Source organism: Rhinolophus ferrumequinum, chromosome X (genome assembly GCF_004115265.2).
Source record: "Rhinolophus ferrumequinum isolate MPI-CBG mRhiFer1 chromosome X, mRhiFer1_v1.p, whole genome shotgun sequence".
In the NCBI taxonomy this organism is placed as follows: Eukaryota; Metazoa; Chordata; class Mammalia; order Chiroptera; family Rhinolophidae; genus Rhinolophus; species Rhinolophus ferrumequinum.
Genome location: NC_046284.1, coordinates 3,842,465 through 3,866,784, shown reverse-complemented (window position 1 = coordinate 3,866,784; position 24,320 = coordinate 3,842,465). Strand labels below are relative to the sequence as shown.

The 24,320-nt window shown below is 36.0% G+C and overlaps 1 protein-coding gene across 5 annotated transcripts in view; it reads right to left on the bottom strand.

Annotated features, from left to right (window-relative positions):
* OPHN1 (oligophrenin 1) overlaps positions 1 to 24,320 on the bottom strand; it is a 301,975-nt gene that overhangs the window by 82,336 nt on the left and 195,319 nt on the right. The gene's annotated exons all lie outside the window — the stretch shown is intronic.

Sequence of the window (24,320 nt, the reverse complement as noted above, 5' to 3'; positions counted from 1 at the left end):
CTTGGGAAAACCAGACAACGGGGGAAATAAAAATGAGGACACAGAGAGAAGTTTGGCCTCTCACACCTACAAATACAGCAGACAATAAACACAGGCTAAACTCTAGCCAGATAAAGAAAACCTCACACTAAAGGTCTATTTACCTCCGTTCCTTTTACCCATTACATCATGTCCGGCTTGCAATAAAAACTTACAAGAGATACTGAAAAAAACCAAAAAACCCAGTTTGAAGAGAGACACAGCATCATAATCAGCCTCAGATATGGCAGAGATGTCGGAAACAGACTAGGAATTTAAAACAACTATGATTCATATGCCTGTGACTGTAGTGGATAATGTGGATAACATAAAAGAGGAGATGGATAATGTAAGTAGAGAGATAGAAGCTATAAGAGAGAGTCAAAAGGAAATTCTAGAATCAAAAACACCATAACAAAAAGGAAGAATTCCTGTGATGTGCTCATCAGTGGACTAGACACAGCTGAGAAAACAGTCAGTGAGCTTGAAGAAATGTCAATAGAAACTTCCAAAATTGAAATGCAAAGAGAAAAAAGAATGAAAAAGACAGAACAGAATGTCCAATAAAAGTGGGTAAATAACAAAAGGTATGACATCCATACATGTGATGAGAACATCAGAAGGCTAAGAAACAGAAAAGGGAACAGCAGAAATATCTGAAGGAATAATGAGTGAGAATTTCCCCAAACTAATGATAAACACCAAGTCACAGGTCTAGGAAACTCAGAAAACACCAAGGCAGATACATACCCTCGCCCCCCGGCCCCCCCAAAAAAAGTCATATTCAAACTAAAAATCAAAGATAAAGAAAAAGTCTTGATAGAAGCTGGAAGGAAAAAAAACACCTTGCTAAAGGAGGAGCAAGGTGAAAAATCACATCACGCTTCCCTTTAGAAACCACACAAGCAAGAAGAGAATGAAGTTTCCAAAGTGTTAAAACACCAGTCTGTGCAGCCGTTATGGAAGGCAGTGTGGAGGTTCCTCAAAAAATTACAAATAGAATTACCATATGACCCAGCAATCCCTCTCCTGGGTATCTACCAAAAAAATCTGAAAACTTTATCCATAAAGACACGTGTGCTCCAATGTTCATTGCAGCTTTGTTTACAGTGGCCAAGACATGGAAACAACCACAATGTCCTTCGATAGATGAATGGATAAAGAAGTTGTGGTATATATACACAATGGAATGCTATTCGGCGGTAAGAAAAGATGATATAGGAACATTTGTGACAACGTGGATGGATCTTGAGAGTATGATGCTAAGCGAAATAAGTCAGACAGGAAAAGCAGAGAACCATATGATTTCACTTGTATGTGGAATATAAAACTGAAAGCAACAAAGGAACAAGACAAACAAACAAAGAAACAAAAACTGATAGACATAGATAATAGTTTAGAGGTTACCAGAGGGTAAGCGGGGTGGGGGGTGGCAGATGAGGGTGAACTGGATCAAATATATGGAACTGACTCTGAGTGGTGAACACACAATGTGATATATAGATGATGTATTACAGAATTGTACATCTGAAACCTATGTAACTTTACTAACCATTGTCACCCCAATAAACTTTAAAAAAAATTAGAGCAGAAATCCATGAAATTGAAAACAGGAAATCATAAGAGAAAATCAACAAAACTAAAAGATAGTTCTTCAAAAAGATAAGGAAAATTGACAAACCTCTAGGCAGGTTAATAAAGAAATAAAAAGAGAAGAAACAAATTATGAATAAGAAATGAAAGAGAGACATTGAAAGGAAAATAAAGGAATATTATGAAGAGCTCTATGCCTGTAAATTTGGTAACATGGATAAAATGGACCAATTTTTCAAAAGACACAATCTACCAAAATTCACACAAAAAAGAAATGGACAATCTAAATAGGTTGGTATCACTAAAGACATTGAATGAATAATTAATAACCTGCCCAAACAGAAAGCACCAGACTCAGATTTGTTCACTGGTAAATCCTACCAAACCTTAAGCAAGAAATTATACCATTCTCTACAGTGTCTTCCAGAAAACAGAAGCAAAGGGAATATTTCCTAACTCATTCCGTGAGGCCAGCATTACTCTAATACTAAAACCATACAAAGACATTACAATAAAGGAAAAATACAGAAGGAATATCTCTCATAAACACAAAAATCCAGAATGAAATATTAGCAAATAGAATACAACACTGTATAAATCCCACAACCAAATGGGATTTATTGCAAATATGCAAGGCTGATTAAATTTTCAAGAGTCAATTGTTATTCATCACATCAACAGACTAAAAAAAAACCCCATCTGATTATATCAGTAGATGCAGAAAAAGTATTTGACAAATCTATTATCATGCACGATAAAAACTCAGTAAACTAGGGACACAGGAAAACTTCCTCAGCTTGATGAAGAGCATCTACAAAAAACATACAAGTGACATTATATTTAACAGTGAAAGACAGGAGCAAAGTGAAGATGTCCTCTCTCGCCATTCCTATTCAACATCACAGTGGAAACCCAAGTTCATAAGAAAATGTAGAAGATAAATAGATTGGGAAGGAAAAATGAAAACTGCCTTTGTTTACAGATATAATGGCTATCTATGTAAAACATGACAATCAACAATGACAACGACAATCCTGTCACCAGCTAATAGCAATGTCACAGGACACAACAAAAGTCAATTGCTTTTGTATATCCCAGCAATGAACAATTGAAATCCAAAGTCTAAAATATTAGAAGATTTATATTAGCTCCCCAAAAAAGAAATACTTAGGTATAAACTTATCAAAATATGTACAAGATCTATATCAAGAAGACTACAAAACCCTAATAAAATAAATCTTGGATCTAAACAAACAGAGAGCTAGTCCATATACACAGACAGAAGACACAATATGTCAGTTCCTGCCAACTTGATCTATATATTCCAACTTGATCTACCAGGGGTGCCAAAAAAAGTCTATACAAGTGGACATGTTGGTCAGCATTGCTCAAGCAGTAGTTCACCGTAACCAGAAGTGTCTGGACGCTGATGGGAACCACTTTGAGCACCTCTTGTTATTGCAGAAGTTAAATGTGACTTGTATTCATCTTTTGTGATCGGTATATGTTCAGTATTACAATTTTAATACAGTTTTCCTTTCCTAAAATGTGTATACATTTTGTTGGCACCCTCTGTATAGGTGGGGGTAGCCACACCCCCATAGCTCTTATGCTCCACATGCTGGTAGAGAAGGCACCATGATGGTGCCCCAATGTTTACTGCCTGTGCCCTCCAGAGGGGCAGCCACTTGGGTCTGTGCCTGTGCTTCTCCAGTGCACCTGTATAAACCTTTCTCCCAGGAGAGTGTCTGGCATGTCATAGATAGGCTCTATCTTTTGCAATGAGGAAAAGCACAGGAATCCTGGCTACAGGAATCAACATTTCAGTTTCTGCGGTGAGGATGATATCCTCCTATATAAACTAGACATTGGTATATTCCAAAGCATACTGCAGCCTTATTTGTGTAAAATCTTGGCCCTGTTCAAGGCCTCTTTCATTCTCAGTGGAAGTAGAGTGGCCACCAGTTGAGCCATATGTGTGTCTGATTTAAGGCTCCTTCATTTCTTAAGAAACCATCCACCCTAATTTCACCTCACTTGACTGTAGAGCTTATGGGTCTGCACGTAACTGACAAAATGATGATTTCTGCATTCCAGTTCTCAGGGAATGCCAACTCCAGCTTTATATTGCCTAATTCTTATACACATCTGCGTGACAAGATAGTATTTAGAGAGGATTATCTGGAGAACATGCAGTCCATCTGTTCATCTAGGTTGGTGATTGAACTGTTCCTTTCCATTCAAACACAATGCCTTCTGAATCTGTGGTTCACCTCCGAAGTGATCTTTGGAGTCATTTTTTTTTTCCTCTTTTACCCATTTGGACCTGAAGGTTTTAGGCAAGTATAATACAAATTCAAATATGACTCCCGTTTGTCTATAATGCAATAATAGATAAAACAAACTGAAAAGTTATTAAGGCTAGGAAAAGTCAATGTAGTTCAAAAGAAGAAAAACACTCTGAACAATCAAAATACAGGCATTCCTCTAAAAAAAAATACCATTTACTGTGAGAAAGGTTTTAAAATTCTGCTGGTAGAAATTGTCAATATAATTAAAGGTGACTGCAGTGAAATTCAAATAGTAACGAAGATAAAGATCATTCTTAGCCTAGTAACAGAAGGATAATTCTTTAACCCAATAAAGGCCTGTAGTGGTGTGTTGGTAAGTGATTAATGACTATGTTGGGCGGGGGGAGTAAAAAAGCCTTGATTGTACGATTTGCCTATTTCTAATGGAATGGGGCCAATGCCAAGCTATCAACGCAGATGTCAATGAACTTGAAATTGGGAAAATATGTGTACAATTAGGTGTTATGAGCCAATGTGACCTGCCACCAGAGCCACTGAATCGGTCTCAAATAATCAGTTGATATAACAATTAATGGTGAAACACTAGAAGCTTAAGACCAGAAGCCAGAAATGAATCCTGTTTTCAGTCCTATTACTTATCATTGAGTCAGAGTGTCTAGAACAATGATTCTCAAATCTAGCTCCTAGAAAAATCTGCGAAGCTTTTAAAAATGACAAGGCCTAGGCTCCACCCTACGTGAATTAAATGAGAATCTCTGGAGATGAGTCTTTATTTTTAAACTGCCAGGTGATTTTAATGAATGGTAAGGGTGGTGAACCACTGGACTATCTAATAAAATTAAGAAACACAAATGGAAAAGTTAATGTTACTAAACAAGAAACAGAAATTACAAGATAGAATAATCATTATTTACCTATGACATAACTGTCTACCTGAAAACTCAAGATAAGCAACTGAACACTTGTTCAAATTCACAAGAAAGCTTACTAAAATCCCTGGTCAGAAAATAAAGATACAAAACCATGAACTTCCTATATACTAGCAATAATCAGTTCAAAAGCTTAATAGGAAAAAAATCCAAAAAACAATGGCTGTGTGTGTGTGTGTGTGTGTGTGTGTGTGTGTTAGTTTTATAATCAAACCTGGGAATAAATGTCCATAATTATTTACGGCTTATTTAAAGAAAAGTGTAAAACATAAAGGAAATTTGCATAAATGAAAACATACTGTGATTCCAGAAATAAAGACTAAATGTTGAAAATTCGTCAATCAACTTGATTCCAATTACGTTATAGATTTAATACAATTCAAATCAAAATGCCAACAAACTTATGTTTTCTGGTACATGATAAAATTTTTAAAGTTTACATGGAACAAGAGTAATTGGGGAGAATTTGTGCTACTTGATAGGAAAACTAATAATGATGCTACAGCAATCAAAAGGTCAGACCGATGGAAAAAATGAAAAGCTCTGGAAAAGATGATAACGGAGAACATAAGAACTTAATGTACAATAAAAGCAGCATTGCAAACTAATGAAAAAGGAAGTGTTCAATAAATAGAACTTAGCAAGTTCACTATTTGGGAAAAAAAGTAAGTTAGATCTCCATTTCACAACCAAACAATATGTTCAATTTCAAATCAATGGAAGAGTTACAATGTAAAAAACAATAACCATCAAACAATTCATTAAAAAAAATAGTGAATTTTTATAGGCTCTTAATCAGGGAAGGACTTTCTGAGCACACTAAACAATGAAGGGTTGACTGCACCCTGGCAAACGCCTTGGGTATATTGCAAGGGTGACAAGTTCTAAAAACTGGCACAGAGGGGACGACTCGAGAGCTGTACTGGGATCAGGATTTGATGGAAAGCATGCATTAAAACTGTGCACCCCCAAAATGAGCATATGGAGTCACGTGCCAAATGCACGAGTTTTTTGGGGAGCTTTGGAAAATGCAGACACCTGGATCCCAAGATAGAGATTGACTCATTGGGTCCAGGAGAAGGCCTAGGAATCTGTTTGTTTTTAGTAACAACTTCTCGAAGATGATTCTAGGGTGCGGCTGGTTTCCTGTCATGTAACATGACAGATAAGAAGATTGAGTGTAAAAATAATCATGTAAGTATCTTCCTCAAAGTTCTAACCACCACTCCAAGTGAGGGTACAATGGTGTTTTCCCTAAATTTAGAGGCAATAAATAAATAAATAAGCCCACAATCGCAAGAAAGGTACAGTGACTTGTCTAAAACACACGTGTAACGTCAGTGTCCAAAGTACTCAAGAAAATGTTTGTAATACGACATTACTGTGAAAATTCTGGTTGCATAACTAGTAAGCTCAGCTTTGATTACTTGCAGTTGATAAAACTGATCAAGTGAGAGATGGAAAGAGAAGTGAACCCATCAGATTCTGACACAAGTTAGGAAGGCAGTATGGCTAAGGTGTGAGCATTGATCAGCTTCACCAAGTAACAGTCTTTTTTTATATTTTAATACTCTATTTACGTATAATTAACACATATTAAGACGTTAAATGTGGTATTTTGACATACGTATAAATTGTGAAATGATTGCCATAATCAACTCATTAATACATTAGCACAATAACATCCCCTTTTTTTTTACATAGCTACTTTTTTGTGTGGTGAGAACACTTAAGATCAAAGAGATAGCTGCATATCCTTGTTCACTGCAGCATTACTCACAACAGCCAAGAAACGGAAACAACCTAAGTGTCTATCAATGGATGAATGGATAAAAAAAAATCTGCCATTTGTGAGAATATGAATAAACCTGGAGGACATAATGCTAAGTGAAATAAGTCAGGTACGGAAAGACAAACACCAAGCAACAGTCTTGATAGCTGTATTTCAGGCTCTTACTCATCCCCCCCCTTCTTCAGTTTTAAAACCCAGGATGTCACACTAAAGGACAGCTGAAAGAAAGGTCACTTGTTCTTCTGTTGTTGCTGTATATAAGACGTGTGTCACAAATACAGTGACAAAAGATAATCCATTTATAGAACAATAAATGTTACAAACTATGGCAGTGGGAGATCTTTATATATTAAATAACTAGTGATGGCACATAGTTCCATCAATGAGCAGAGAGGCTGGTCATAAATACCAGAAATAGCCATACTGGTGCCTCCCATCTCTTTCAGACTCAGTTCATGCTATATATGTAGGAGAGAGAGGTGCTACCTAAAAGGAGGTAGAGGTTGTGTCACTTAGCAACTTAAAATAAATCCATCTGTGGCTTATTCGTTCTCCTCAGATTCTAATTATATCAAGGTTATTAATAATATTTATAACCTTGAGGAATAATTCTCCTTGGGCAAATCTAGCCAAAGAACACACTGGGATTCACTCATCTATAAACATGTCATCACAAAAAGGGAAACAAGTGAAATGCTCAACAAGAAGAAAATGATCTGATCAATTTTGGTCCTTTTATCTATCACATATAGCCATTAAAATATTTGCAAAGCATTTTTCATCAAATGGGAAGTGCTTATGTCAAAGTAATAGTGCCAATGTAAATCTAAACCTCCCTTCACGGCCTCCACCACCAGAAAAAATATAGTAGAACACAGACTCAAGCCCTCCATATAACAAAAAATACCCACATTCCAAATTACTTGTCAGTAGGAATATAAACACCAAGTCTCAGTGAGTTGTCACTCATATGCCCCTCCACAAACCTTTGCAGGGAGCAAGAGCAATGCTGTAAGAAGTGCATTCATGAGAAAAGAGGGGGCTGAAGGCATAAAATTAATGTAAAAGCAGAAAGTCTATACAAAGAGCAAAATGACTGAAAAATGTTCAGGGTCGATCAGAGAGCACTTAGGGAAGGGCATTCTAAGCAGTCTTCAAAAGGCAGACTTCAAAAGGTATTGCTTCTAGGAAAGATGAAGGCGAACATAAGATGGAGTCACCCTTTGGAAATTGAATGGACAAAAGGAAGTGAAGCAAGAGAGGAAAATTAGGGAATGAGTGAAGATCTACCACACAAAAGGACTCAGGATCCAACAAAATAGATTTCAATCCCAGAAAGCATTCAGTGAGACACTTTTGGATGCTAAAAGCCATACTCAAAATGAAAACAGAATAGCTATGAATATCTGTGAATCAAATAACACACGAACCAACTTTATAAAGCAAAAACATGGGAGATACAAGGAGACATCAACAGAAACACTAAGGAAAGAGAATTTCACATACCATCTTTATTACACAACAGATCAAGTGGACAAACAGCAAAGAAGGATATAGGAGACCTAAATAACACAATCAACAAGGTTATTCTTACAGATACACATGCATACCTCATTTTGGGGGGGGGGGCTTTGTTTTATTGTGTCTCATAGATATTGTGTTTTTGTTGTTGTCGCTTTACAAATTGAAGGTAATAACCTCCACCAGCAAAAAGAGTATGACTTGCTGAAGGCTCAGATGATGGTTAGCATTTCTAAACAATGAAGTATTTTAAATTAAGGTACATATATTGTTTTTCATACATAATGCTCTTGCACATTTCATAGACTACAGTATAGCATAAACATAACTTTCGTATGCACTGAGAAACCAAAAAAAAAAATATGTGACTCACTTTATTGTGATATTTACTTTATTGTGGTGGTCTGGAACCAAACCCACAGTATCTCCGAGGTGTGCCTGTATGTCAAATTATACACCCCGATAATACAAACTACACTTTGTCTCAAGGGCACATAGAACACTCACAAACATTGATCGCATATTAGGTCACAAGGATAGCATCGGTGAGTTCTGGAAAGTTGAAATATTACATACATTCTCTTATCACAATGCAATAAAACTAGAAATCATTTTTATGTCCATTCTACCTGGAAAGTTTTTAACTTTCTGTTCAATAATTATTGAGTAAAGGGAGAAATACAAACTGAAATCATAAAAATGCTAAAAAAAAAAAAAAGAAACTCACTACATATGAAAAATCTATCGGACGCATTTAATGAGATGATAAGGGGAAAATTCACTAACTTAAACATGTTCATCAATAAAATGAAAGAATAAAAACAAATTCAATACTCAACTTAAAAAGCTAAAGAAAGTACAACAAAGCAAACCAAAAACATATCTATATCAAGAAAGGAAATAACAAAAAGAGCAGAAATTAATGAGGTGGAGGATAGAATAAAAAAGGTCTAATTAATCAATCAAAACCCTGTGTTTTGAAAAAATCAACAAAATAGACAAGCCACAAGCTAACTTCATCAAAAAAGTAGGCATATACAAGAAAATACAAATACACAAAAAGGAGAACACCATTGAAACAGAAGAAATGTTAAGTCATAAGAGACTAATTTGCAGACCTCAATGCTAATAAATTTTAAAGCCTAGATGATATTTTACCAAGACTGACCCCACTAGACATAGAAAGCTTAAACAGAAAATCTTCCATAGTAGAAATATAGGAAGTTATCACTGAACTAATGCACATGTATACACGTGCACACACACACACACACACACACAAGTGCAAGCGCGTACGAAATTCTACCAAAAAATTCAAAGAACAGAGTCTCAACAATCCATATGTTTTTCTGGGAGCATTGAAAATTAAGGAAAAGGTTGAGATTCTTTGTATAAACAAGTGTGACATTGATAACAAAACCTGATAAAAGGTAGTACCAAAAAATTATAGAACAATATCACCTATGAATAATGATGCTAAAATTCAAATTAAGTATTAGTGACAAGGATACAACACCATATTAATAAAATAATATACCATGGCTAAATTGGATTTATTCCAGAAATGCAAGAATGCAAGGGTACTTAAATATTAAGAAATGCACTCATATACTATTTTAATAGATCTAAAGAAAAATCATGTTTATCTCCAAAGATGTTGAAAAAGTCTTCAACAAAATTCAACACCTATTCCTGACTTTTAAAAAAATTAAAATTAGCAAATGATGTATTAACATTTTTAATATGATAGCATACACACACACACACACACACGGGGTGAGGAGAGGGAGAGGGGGAGAAAGGGGAAGGGAAGAGAAGGAGGGAGGGAGGGAGAGAGAGAGAGAGGCACCTGTTTGCAGATAATATGAAAGTATATCTAGAAAACCTAGAAAACAAATGACAAAACTAATATACAGTAAGGCATCAAAATGTAAAAATTAATGTCAGAAATCAATAGCCTGCATATACACAAACAATAAGCAGTTAGAAGTTATAACTGCAGAGGAAATCTCATTTACAATACCAGCAAAGATTAAATCCTTAGAACTCAACTTAATGAGAAATGTACAGTAAGTCCACAAGGAAAAGAACATAAAAATAAACATGAACAAATAGCAAGATGTTTCTTGTTCTTAAATGTGATAAAGAAGACAATTCTCCAAAAATTAATGTATAAATTAAACACAATCCCAATAAAAATACCAACAACTTTTTCTAAGTGGCTAGACAAGTTGACACTGAAGTGCATATGGACAATAAACACACAAGAATGGCCATGAAAACTGGGGTGGGTGGGGGGAGGTACATAAGAGTAGCAGCTCTAGCAGACATTAAAACATACTATTTAGACAAAGATAAAATTGGCCATTGAACAAAGGTAAAATTAGATCCACATTACATACCATATATAATAAAAGAACTCTTAAATGGATCAGAGATCCATACGTAAAAAATGAAATGACAAAGGTACTAGAAGAAAACTCAGATCACTCTATATATATCTTGAGTGATAGTGGTAGGAAAGGCTTTCTAACTATGATTCGGAATCCAGATGTAATAAAATAAAACTGATATATTTCACTACCTGAATTTTTTAAATGTATGCCAAAACTATCATAAACAATATTAAATGACTACCGTCAAACTGGGAGAAAATATTTAAAACATAGATAGCAGATAAAAGATAAATATTCCTGATGTATAAATAAATCTCAAAATACTGAAGGACAATTTTTTTTAATCTGATAAATGGTCAAAAGACACGAAAAGACAATTCACACAGATAGTATATATACACCTGTATGCGTGCGTGTATGTACCTTTAAGTATATGAAAAAAGACCAACCTCTCTCATAGTAAGATAAATGCAAATTAAAACTACACTGAGATACCATTTCTTATCTATTAGGTTGGTAATTTTTTAAAATTATAACAATATGTTCTGTTGACAAGGCTATGGGGAAGTGGGTGCTCTCATAGATTGCTGGTGGAAATGCAAATTGGTACAAGAATTCTAGACAGAAATTTGTGAATATCTAGCAAAACTACACATACACTTAGCTTTTGCCCCAGAAATCCCACTTCTAATAATTTAACCTGAAGATATACTTCAACAATATGAGAACACATGTGTACAAGATTACTCATGACAGCACTGTCTATAAGTGCAAAATACTGGAAATAACCTAAGTGTCCCTCCATAGGACAGCAAATAAACTGTGGTACACCCACAAAATGTACTCTGCAGCTATACAGAAAAGCAAGGAAGAGCTCTAGGGACGCATATGGTGTGGCTTCGAGGATATACTAAGTTTTAAAAGTTACGTACATGCTATCTTCTGTGTAAGAAAGGAGGGGGGATGAGACAATATATCCCCATTTTCTTTTTATTTTTCTGATTTCATTTTTTTTAAAGTTTATTGGGGTGACAATTTGTTTATAGTAAAGTTGCATAGGTTACAAGTGTACAATTCTGTAATACATTGTCTATATATCACATTGTGCGTTCACCACCCAGAGTCAGTTCTCCTTCCATCACCATATATTTGATCCCCCTTACCCTCATCTCCCACCCCCTTCCCCCTTACCCTCTGGTAACCACTAAACTGTTGTCTATGTCTATCAGTTTTTGTTTCTTCATCTGTCTTGTTCTTTTGTTGTTTTCAGTTTTATATACCACAAATCAGTGAAATCATATGATTCTCAACTTTTTCTGACTTATTTCACTTAACATAATAATCTCAAGATCCATCCATGTTGTCGCAAATGGCACTATTTCATCTTTTCTTGCTGCAGAATAGTATTCCATTGTGTATATATATTACATCTTCTTTATCCAATTATCTATTGAAGGACATTTTCTTATTTGTACAATAAAAGCAACACAGGAAGGGTAAGTAGACATTAGCGAGACTTGCTACCTTCAGGATTGGGGTGGCAACTGGTAGAAAAGATGAGTAGGGATAGGACTGGAGCAGAAAGAATGGGAGAAGTGATGACACTTCTCTCGAATAAACCTTTTGGTATAATTCTGACTTTTGCAACCATGCTAAAGTTTCATATACTCAAAAAGTAAAAGCAAAGGAATGGGGAAAATCCTGCAATGAAACACAAATGGAAATGAAACTAACCATATTTGTAATGAAAAACAAAATGTGCCAGGGCCTGTGTGAAGGAGGTGGATAACCTGAGCAAATTTGGACAAAGTATTGTGACTATATACTGTCAGGTTAAAGGTCAAAAGAAATATGAACGAATATTGAAGCCTAGGTAGTAAGTTTGTTTTCTTTAAGAGGTATGAGTTAGCATTCTGAAATTATATCCTGTGTATTCTAGAATTAAGAAAAATCTTAATATACAGAAAGATATATAAATGTATATATCTTTTGTATGATGCTCTGAGTACTGACAGGACCTAGAAGCAACGGAACCCCAGTAGCAATGAGCACCCCTAGTGCTCTGATCTTGGCTTCTAAATACATACTTTTCTCAACTTCAATGAAGCAGGGCTCCTTGGAGAAATGCCTGGATCCAGGGCTGAGGATGGCAAAGTGTAAGATAAAACTGGAATGCCGTTTTGGGCCAGAAAGTAAAGAAGTGCTCAAAAACTGAAGGCAACAAAATAGTCATGGGGATGTCAAGCACAGCATAGGGAATATAGTCAGTAACGTTGCAACAGCTATGTATAGTGCCAGGTGGGTACTGGACTAAGCTTGGGAATCACTACCTACCTAAACTACATAAATGTCTAACCACTATGCTTCACACCTGAAACTAATATAAAATAATACTGAATGCCAGCTGTAACTGAAAATAAATAAATAACTTTAAAAATAACACAAATTTATACTGCATCTTTGATTGATTAACATAACCAATTATCTGTCTAAACCTGAAATCCATTTTGAAATGTCACCTTGACAAAGATTTTAAAATATCAAAATCTAATGACTCATAGAATACCAGTAAAAATAATCTTGCTTGTTCATGTAAAAAAGAATAAAAGAAGAAGCTCAAAATATCTAAGACATCTCTATGACCTAGAACAGAAAGAAAAGATAAATGAGTTTCTAAGAAAAAAAAAGAAAAATGTAAAATTCAACCTGTTCCAGGAAAGGCTAAGATTATTAATAAGCCACAGAAGATAAAGAGGGAGTTAAAATGTTCATTATAATCCGAATCATAATGCTACGTACCCACCATTTATTTTTAATAGCTATCAGGTTTCGAGTGTTTAACTATATGACAGGAACCTTGCTGAGTATGTCACACACATCATCTTATTAAATCTTTAAAACCCTATGAATCCTACTTGTGCGGTTTTACACAGAGGGAAACCAGGGCTCACAGAAATTATGTAACTGGTGAAGGAGACACAATTAGTAAGTAGGAAAGCTAAGATTTAAACATAAGTCTGTGCTCTCAACCTTGTGGTATTCAAGGGATACCTATTAGAAAAGTAAGAGAGAAAAAAAATCTACCTCCATGTAACCAAGTAACCAATACCTCACATGTAAAGCTTTTTCCTTAGGAAAAAGTTAATTTTTAAAATATGAGCAATACAGTAATTTAGAGAAAAGAACGTAAATATTCTTTGAAACCCATCAAAATATATAAGTTCAAGGATGTGGGTTAAGAATCTAAGGGTACATACGATCCCATATGTAATTATTGATTTGGGCCTGTATCATGTATGGGTAGTAAATCCTTGGGGATAATTTTGGGAAGCAGAATAGTCATATGATGCCAGTGTGATAAATTAATTACCAAATACAAAAGGAAAAGGCACCTTTACAATGGGGAGATCTGGCAATCACCATCTGAGGCATGGCATCAAATGGCCTCACTAATAACGGTGAAAGAGGGTTTCTCTTGACGTGATACCATGTCAAGTACACGATCTCAGCCATGAAGCATTCTTGCCAAAAATACTTATGCTGATATATTCCATCTTTGAGACCTAACTTCCAATTTATAGCAAACATGGCGGAGAGAAGAATAAGTTATATAAAGTGATGAGGAAGTAATCACACAAATCTAGAATGTGGGGCATTCTCAAAGAAAACTGACTAGAACTCTTCAAGAAGTCCATGCCTCAGAAAAAAATTGTGGAGGCACTATTCTAGATTAAAAGAAATTAAAGACACATTAACAAAAAGTTTTGTACCACTGGGGAAATATGACTATAGACTTGATGTCAGATTATTTTACGGAATTTTTTTAGGCTAAGGGTATTGTGGGTATGTAGGAGAATTATTCTTAGGAGCTGCATGCTGAAATATTTGAGAGATGTGTGTGTGTATGTGTGTGTGTGTGTGTAATATATGTCCTCTCCCTCTCTAATAGAAAATAAACACATGTATTTATATAGACGATATATATACATGTATAAGATGTAATAGACATATGGATAACATTAATAGATATAGATACGCAAACATAAAAAAATATAGCTACACATAGATATACAGTTGACCGTAGAACAACATGGGTTTGAACTGTGTGGGTCCACTTACATGCAGATTTTTTTCAATATATACATTCAGTATTGTAAATGTATTTCCTCTTCCTTATGATTTTCTTAATTACATTTTCTTTTCTGTAGCTTACTTTATTGTAAGAATACAGTATATAACATATACAACATATAAAATATGTGTTAATTGATTGTTACTAGTAAGGCTTCTGGTTAACAGTAGGCTATTACTAGTTAAGTTTTTGGGGAATCACAAGTTATGTGTGGATTTTCAACTGTACTGGGGTTGGCACCGCTGGTCCCATGCTGTTCAAGGGTCCACTGCAGATAGATAGGGAGAGTGACAGAGACAAAGAGAGCCCTTACAAATGTGGCAAGATGTCAACCAATGTAATAAAACACTGGGGAAATTGGACAGCCAACCACTAAGAAAACAGTACATTATGCAAATACTTCAAACCTTTAGGAGGGAAAATAATGGAACAAGAAAGACTTAGTTAATTCAACAAAAGGAGAAAAAGAATACAAGTAAGCATTTTATTTAAGATAATAAATAAGATGACAGGAGTTTTCAGTAATCATACAACATGTGAATGGACTAAATTTACCTACTGAAAAGTGATATGCTTATTGTTCAAAATTAAGCCAAATATTTTAAGCCAATATACATACACATATATACATGTACACTGGGGGTGCCAAAAATATGCATACAAATGGACACTTTGGTCAATGTTGCTCAAGCAGTAGTTCGCCGTCATCAGAAGTATCTGGACTCTAGTGGTAACCACTTTGAGCACCTCTTGCAATTGCAGAAGTCAAACGTGACTTGTATTCATCTTTTGTTATAGGTATATATTGAGTACTATGATTTCAACAGTTTTTTCCTTTCTTAAAATGTGTATACATTTTTTGGAACCCTCTGTATATATGTATATATACATACACAAAATCAGGTACAAATAACTTAAGCAATCAAGGTTGTTAAATTAAGGATCCCTTTAAAACATATAATAGAATCATGTACTAATTTTTAAGAAAAAATGTAGATTGCTTTTGAAATCTAGTCTTTTTCAAGATTGAAGGACAATGCAAACATAATTTTAAAGTGAAAAGTAAATGTTACAACATTCTAAAATAAAATTAAGAAAATAATGCCATTGATAATAGCATCAAAAAGAATAAAACACTAAGGAATAAATTTAGTATAAAAAAGGAGCAAACTTATCCTCTGAAAACTACAAAAGAGTGTCAAACGAGGAGGCTTACGTAAATCAAAAGACAGGCCATGTTCATCCATTGGAAAACTTAATCTTGTTAAGATTACAACACTCCCCAAACTGATCTACAGATTCAACGTGAACCTTTTCCAAACCACAGCTGGCTCCCCCCCCCCATAAAATTGCAAGCTGATCCTAAATTTCATATTGAATTGCAAGGGAGTACAAATAGCCAAACCAGTGTTGAAAAAGAAAAAATAAAGTTGGAACTCACACTTCCCGATTTCAAAACTTTCCACAATTTTAAAATACTCATGGAAGTATGGTAGTGGCCTAGGGACACACAGAACTCAATGGAATCGAATTGAGAATCCAGAAATAAATCTATACATTCATGGTCAACTGATTTTCAATAAGGGTGCCAAGATAATTCAAGGAGGGAAAGAAAAGTCTCTTCAATAAATGGTGTAGGGACAACTGGATAGCTACATACAATAAAATGAAGTTGGATCCCTACCTCACAATATATACAAAATAATTAAAAATGCATCAAAGTATTTATCTGAAGAAAACAAAAACACTAATTCCAAAAGATATTGTACACTTATGTTCATTGCAGCATTATTTATATTAGGTTGCTGCAAAAGTAATTGCGGTTTTTGCAATTTTTTTAACCTTTCAAACTGCAATTACTTTTGCACTAACTTAATAATAGTCAAGATATGGAAGCAACCTAAGTGTCCATCAATAGATGAATGGATAAGGAAGATGTGGTACACACACACACACACACACACACACACTATTCAGCCATAAAAAAGAATAAAATTTTGCCATTTTTGACAACGTAGATGGGGTGGAGGGTATTATGCTAAGTTAAATAAGTCTGAAACAGAAAGACAAATACTGTATGATTTCAGTTATATGTAGAATCTAATTTAAAAAAAGTAAACAAAATAGAAACAGACTCATAGGTACAAAGAACAAAATGGTGATTGCCAGAGGGGAGGCTGTGAGGAGATGGGTGAAAAAGGTGAAGGGGAACAAGAGGTACAAAGTTACAGTTATAAAATAAATAAGTCATGGGGAAGTAATGTACAGCAGGGGATATAGCCAATAATATCATAATAACTTGGTGTGGTGACAGATGGGTACTAGACTTGTGATCACATTGTAAGGTGTATAAATGTCAAATCACTATGTTATACACCTGAAACCAATATAATACTGTATGTCAACTATAATTTAATAAATAATGAACTTTTAAAATCAGAAACAAAAAAGGAAATACATCAAAGATTTAACTGTAAGAGCTAAAATTTTTAAATTTTTAGAAGAAAACACAGAGGTAAATATTCATGATGTTGAATTAGGCAATAGTTTCTTAGAGAAGACAGCAAAAACAAAAAAGACAGAGGAAAAATAGATGAGTTGAACTTCTTCAAAATTAAAACAGTTTGTGCATCAAAGGATACTATCAAGAAAGTGAAAAGATATCGACAAAACTGGAGAAAATATTTGGAAATCGTGTATCTAATAAGGGACTTATAGCCAGAATATATAAAGAAGTCTTACAACTCAACAATAAGAAAACAAATAACCCGTGACAAAAGAGTCACGGGGATGTAAAGTACAGTATGGGGAATATAGTCAATAATGTTGTGAAAACTATGTATAGTGTCAGATGGGAACTAGACTTACCAGAGTGATTACTGCACAAATTATGTAAATGTCTAACCACTATGCTGTACACCTGAAACTAATTTAAAACAATACTAAATGTCAACTATAATTAAAAAAAAATAGTCATGGGGATTTATAGTACAACACAGGGACTATAGTCAATAATATTATAATAGTTATGCACTGGGAAATAGACTTATTGGGGTGATTACTTTGTGAGGTATATAAATAGCTAATCACTATGTTGCTCTGTATACCTGAAACTAAAAAAAAAAAAATTAAAAAATTAAAAAATTAAAAAAAGAAAGAAAAAAACCAATTTAAAAATGGACAGATAACATAAATAGACATTTCTCCATAAAAGATACACAAATGGCCAGGAAGAACATGAAATGGTGTTCATGTTTTGGAAAGGCGACAGAGAAAGGGAATCCTCATACACTGCTGGTGAGAACGTGAAAATGTACAGATACTTTGGAAAACAGTCTGGCCAATACTCACATAGTTAAACAGAGTTACCATATGACCCAGTAATTTCATTTCTAGGTAAATATACCCAAGGTAAGTGAAGACCTGTTCACAGCAGCACTATTCACAGTAGCTAAATGTATAAACAAAACAAATGTCCATCAAATAATGAGTAGATAAGTAAAATATGAGCATATCCACCGGAGGGGATACTATTAAGCCATACAAAGGTGGAGATGGTTAGAAATGGTAAGATTATGGATATATTTTGCAGTAAGAGCCAGAGAATTTGTTTACGGATTAGATTTGAGAAGAACAAGAAAGAAGTCATACATAACTCTGTAGTTTTTAGCTTGCGCGAGTAAAAGAAATTGAAATGGGGAAGCCTGTGGAAAGAGTAGGCTTGGAGGAGTAGATCAATAGTTCACTTTAGACATGATGAGTTTGGAGACGTCTGACAGAAACTTAGGGAAGATGCCAAATAAGAAATTGGATAGATACATGCGTGTGAAGTTCAGGGAAGAGATCTGGGCTGGAGAAATAAACCTGGGAGTCATTCTTTCATTCAAAAAATGCTTACCGAGTGTCACCTCTATGGCAGGCAGTGTGCTAGGACCTGGGCTACCCAATATGGTCACCACTGGCCACATAAGGCAATTCAAATTTTAATTAAAGTTCATTACAATTAAATAATGTTACATGTTCACTTCCTTCCTCTCACTAGACACATTTCAAGTGTTCAGTAGCCACATGTGCCCAGTGGCTTCCATACTGGACAGCAGATGGAGAACATTCCATCAGCACAGAAAGCTGTTTTGGACCATGCTGTGCTAGATCCTACTGGCCCAGGTGTAAGAGGAGGAAATAAAGGCAAGCCTCACGAGTCACAATTTTAGAAGTACAAGTGGCAGTATAACATGTAAGGCAGTGTTAAAAGCATGGACACTAGACTCAGAAAGCCTAGTGTTCTTGGCTGTAACTTCTGGAAGCTACTTCAATTTTGTGCTTTAGTTACTTCATTGATAAAATGGGATAATAATGAAACCTAAGTCACAGACATGATGTGAGGTTTAAATGAGTTTATGTTTGCAAAGTGCTCAGCATAGCAAATGCTAAACCAGAGGTGCTTCTTTGTGATGCTAAATCAGTGCAAATTGGTTGATTACATTGTGAATGACTAACTAGATGTAAACAAGTGGAATGAATCAGGGAAAAGAGTAAGAATAAATGAAAAGAAAGAGATGCTTTCAAAACATGTCTGAGAAGCATGTATTTGGAACATTCCAAGCCAAAGTCCTGAAGAAGGCTCAGAGTTTTCATCAAGATAATTGTTCTCATTTTTCTAGTCTGTATGTGTAGTAGTGTCTCTGCTATGATGAAGAAGTAAGTATGTGTAACAACGATTTTTGCTGTATATAAAATTCTCGAATAATATATCCACTATGAGGAAGAGAAGGTGTGGGGGGAGTTGACATAATATGGGGACGGATAAGCCAACACATCAGAGTGACTTCCATATTTGCCAGGGCTAAGTGTCAATTTCCGCGTATTGACAAAGCACAATAGCAAATCTTTGGTAGACTGAATGGTTTACAGGTAACACTAACGGAGCCTCTAACTAAAAATGAGTTAGACTGTGGAAAAGGAAGACAGGCGGGGCTGAGTTACAAAGTGCATCTAGGAATCAGAATTTGCATTTGTTGTACCTGTGTAAAGAGTTGATGGAACAAAAACTCATAGACACAGACAATAGTTTAGTGGTTACCAGAAGGAAAGGGAGGACGAAGGATGGTAGAAGAGGGTACAAAGAATCAAATGTACGGTGATGGAAGGAGAACTGACTCTGGGTGGTGAACATACAATGGGATATATAGATGATGTATTACAGAATTGTACACCTGAAATCTATGTAACTTTACTAACAAATGTCACCCCAATAAACTTTAATTAGAAAAAAAAAACCTCACAACAACCCTATGAGGCAGGTACGTTGTATTGTCTCTTGATTAATCCTCTCTGATTGAAATATCTTCTAAATATCTCCACTCACTCTTCTCCATCCCCTCTGGCACTTCTAAAACATTATGTTGAATGCCAACATAACTAAATATATAGGTATATACAGTCACGAGATGTGGAGTACAACATAGGGAAGATAGTCGATGGTACTGTAACAGCTGTATAAGATGTCAGAGGGGTAGTAGCTTGGGGGGTGGGTTATCACTTCATGAAGGGTTTAAATGTCTAACTATTATGTTGCTTTGTACACGTGAAACTAATTTAGAAAAACAAATTTAAAAAACAATACTGTATTATACACTTCAAAGTCACTAGGAGATTAAATTATAACTGTCCTCAACACAAAAAGAAATGATAATTATGTGACATGATAAAGGAGTTAGCTAATGTTACTGTAGTAACCATACTGCAATATATAAGTGTATCAAACCAACCACTGTCCACCTTAAACTTACACAATGTTAGGTGTCCATTATATCTCCAAAAACAAAAATGATAAACAAAACCTCATCGTGGGCCAGGCCCTACCAAGAGAGTGCACGTTGGCTTTTTGCTGTCCCAAGGGAAGGTGGTTATAGATTCTAGCAGAGAACACTAAGGAAACAGCTAGCACACTCAGAAATGTTTATCCAGACACCAACCTCTTGAGGATAACTCAATTACAAGGGAAGAAATAGAAGCTTCCATGTAGGCCTGAACAAGTGCCAACCGAGCTATTCTCAGTGGGCTCTTCCCTGGAGCCATATAAAATAATCCCTATGAGAAAAAAGAAAAACTCAATGCTCAGGCAATTCCATCTGGACTTGCTATAGTTACTCTGGAAGTCTGACAAGTCAGATGCAACGTATCGGATGCACATATTGGGAACGGGCCTTAGAGAGGTAACTGATGAGGCCAGAAAAGAGATGAAATCAGCTTGAAGCACTGAACCCAAAGTGCTGCCGTATCATCACAGGGTCACTGGACACAGAGTCCAAAATGATCACCCAAAATAGTTATTCAGGGACACTGAATGAGCGAGCCTAAGACCAGAGCAACTTAGAATGCTAATGGAGAACACTATCTTAAAGGAGCCATAATCAAAACAAGCATGGTCCTGCTCATCTTGCTATGCTTAGCAGTTGTCACCATGCTTGGCACACAGTAGATGTTCAATAATCGGTTAACTGAAGGACTCAAGAGAGGCCTAGATCACAGGAAGCACTCAGAGGCCAGCATGAAGGATCTTTGTCATGCTGATGAACAGGCCAGCATGAAGCACCATGGTGAGGTAAGGAAGAAAAGAGGGACTACACGCAAATAAAACTGCTTTGTGTGGTTACCAGTGTGACTTTGGATACTTTCTTAAATTACCGCTACTTCAAATCTAAGATGCTTTTAATTGTGATTTCCATCATTATTTCTGTACTATGAAAAAAGAAAAACAACTTTGCCAATTACACCATGACATACCATCAATTATGAGATAAATCCCAATTTCATAGATGTTAAAATGTGAAAGGGTGTGATTCTTAGAATCAGTGAACTATGACGTTTATGTTTGCTTAGATTGGCTCTTTCCTCATGGGGGTACAGTTTGTCATAAAGAGGGTCAGAGGCTGAGGTTTATGGACAAGAGAGGCCCCAAAAGAAACCCCAAGTGCACTCTGGCCAGGAAAGGAGAGGCCAAAAAGAGGGAGAGAAGAGAAAGATGATGAAAATGTAATAGCAGAAAACATTGAAAAGAAAAGGAATTGGAGAGGCAAGGCCCAGCTTAGAAGAGTTGCAAACGACAGAGACTTGCCTATGGTTCCGGGCAGTCATGGAGACGATGCCCACAACGGGCCCTGGAAAACAGCCCCTCAGTCCTGACATGATCCCCTGGCCCCGATTCTCCTACAAGGTATTCCAAATGGTGATTCAACCTGTCTATTCACCTGACTAAAGTCTAAGAGTGGCGAGTCCATGTATTAGAGCTAACACAGGATACAGGACATGGCCACCACGACATTCCAGGCCACTAATATCCTGGGGAATTCCTGTAACAGCATGCTGACAGAAGTGTTAGACAAACAGAGATGAGAAAGGATCCTTCAAAGTCTAAAGGATTTACAGTATAGTGTAGGAAGCAGACATAAAGGTAAAGTATTATAATACAGTGGAATAGGGACAAGTATACAACTAGTAGTTCAAAGGAAGAAAACTTTTTTCCCCCAGATGGTTTTAATTTGGGGAATGATGGATAACTTATTGATAAACAGCATAAATGAAATACAATCTTGAGATAAATTAAAACTGAAAAACAATTATGGAGTGGTCAAATTATGTAAAAAATGGGATCTGGCAACTACTTTCAATAGGATTCTGCAAGTAAAAATTTTTATTATATACATTTCACTATACTCTGCTTTTGTTTAACTTGACCTCTGGGGTGTTGACAAAGTGACTAGGAATTATTTGTAACAATATTGAGGATAGCTGAGACGAGACATAATTTGTGTGTGAAAGTTTTGTTAGGTTGGATTATGGTCAACACTTGAATTGTGGCTATGCTTTTTTTTCTTTAATGAAAATCTATGATCAGAGTCACTCCATAAAAGAATAAATTGTCAACTGGAAATTACATAGCTTAGAAAACCTGGATGAGAGTTAGGCACTATTCTTGGTTCTCCTACAACGATCTTTTAGTCACATCTCATTTCAATTGCTTAGTTTCTCCATATTAGTAGATGGACATGGTGTGTGGCCTCCTTATCTTTTAAGTTAAGACCCCTTTATCCTACATTCAGACTTGAAAACCTCTTTTACTAAGGAAATCTGGGCTCTCAATGAGGACTCTGGAAGCCGCAACAGTACTTACAGAAAGCAAGAAGACATGTTAATACGTTTTTGAAATCATAGCCTATCTCTGGCAGAGAAAAACTGCCCAGGGTTGGGCCTCAGTAGAAACTGGTTTTAAAAACGTGGATGTGTAATGATTTGCTAAATATAAAACCAACAAGCTGTACTGTGGGATAGGAGATAGGAAAAGGAATCTCATTAGTTAAAGAGAGAAGCTCATTAGAGGAAGTTTGAAGTTCTGCTTAATGGTAAAAGCACAGACGTCGGGAGGGGAAAAAAGGAAAAAGACACCAAGGAACAACAAAAGGAAAATGGATTTCTTCATTTTGGGGAAATTGGTGCTTGGTGATGATGAGCGCCCATCCACAGCTGAGATAGTGAGTGTTAAGTAAGGAGACAGTGAATACTAGAAAGGTCGGGAGGCAGAGCACTGCTGGGTCATACTGACAGCATCGAAAAGGGGGAGCAGAGGTAGTTCAAGTGAAAGGAAAACCTATGTCTTCAGCCACTGGAAGCTGGGATGCAGACAATCCTCAGTTCTGAAGTTTGACAAAAATGGGAAAAGGAGCCTGGATAGATACATAACCCAAGAAATAAACTGTTATTTAATATTCATTGACCTTAGGAACATTTCAGTGGGTTACGAGTTTCCATCGTCTTTCATTGACGGTCCCGAGAATGCTGCCATAGACAGTTTGCCAAACTCGTCTTATTCCATAGACTTTAGAAACCCATGTCAAATTGTATTCATACGGTATCCAGAGGAAGTTCACCTAGCAGGCCTGAGACTGCTCTCCTTAGAAAGACCTGCTCGCAAGGCTGGCGTCTGGGAACTTGGAATTTTGAAAGAGTTCCCATCGTTCCCAGAACTGGTAAGAATGGCTCCCTGTGCCTGGACCCCTCTTGGTGTCGGGAATTTTGGTACAAGCTGGGCAGAGGTTACCTTCATGACCAGGCCCCAGTAAAAACCTTGGGCACTCAGTCCCAATGGTAGACAACTGAGTACTGAGCTGTCTACCAGTACTGAGTGCCCGTGGTAGACAACTTCACATGAGTTGTCACAATTCAAACTTGGAGGAATTAAGTGCATCCCATGTGACTCCACTGGGAGAAGACTCTTAGAAATGTGTGTCTGGTTTCCTCCAGTCTTTACTCCACGTGTCTTTTTCCCTTTGGTAACTTTGCTTTGCATCCTTTGATTATCATCAATCATAGCGGTGAGTAGGACTATATGCCGAGTCATCTGAATCCTAGCAAATGACCAAACCTGTGCGTGGTACTGAAGACGCCAACTCACATGGGCAATACATTTTTAGGACTTGTTCAGAAAGACATACAACTTCCTTTTTAATCTTTCAGTAACTCAACTGACCCTGACAAGAACACTATACCATAACAGATGGCAATTATAGAGACTGATGCACTAAAACGACACAGAAATAATCACAGCACAGATATAAGCACTAGGTC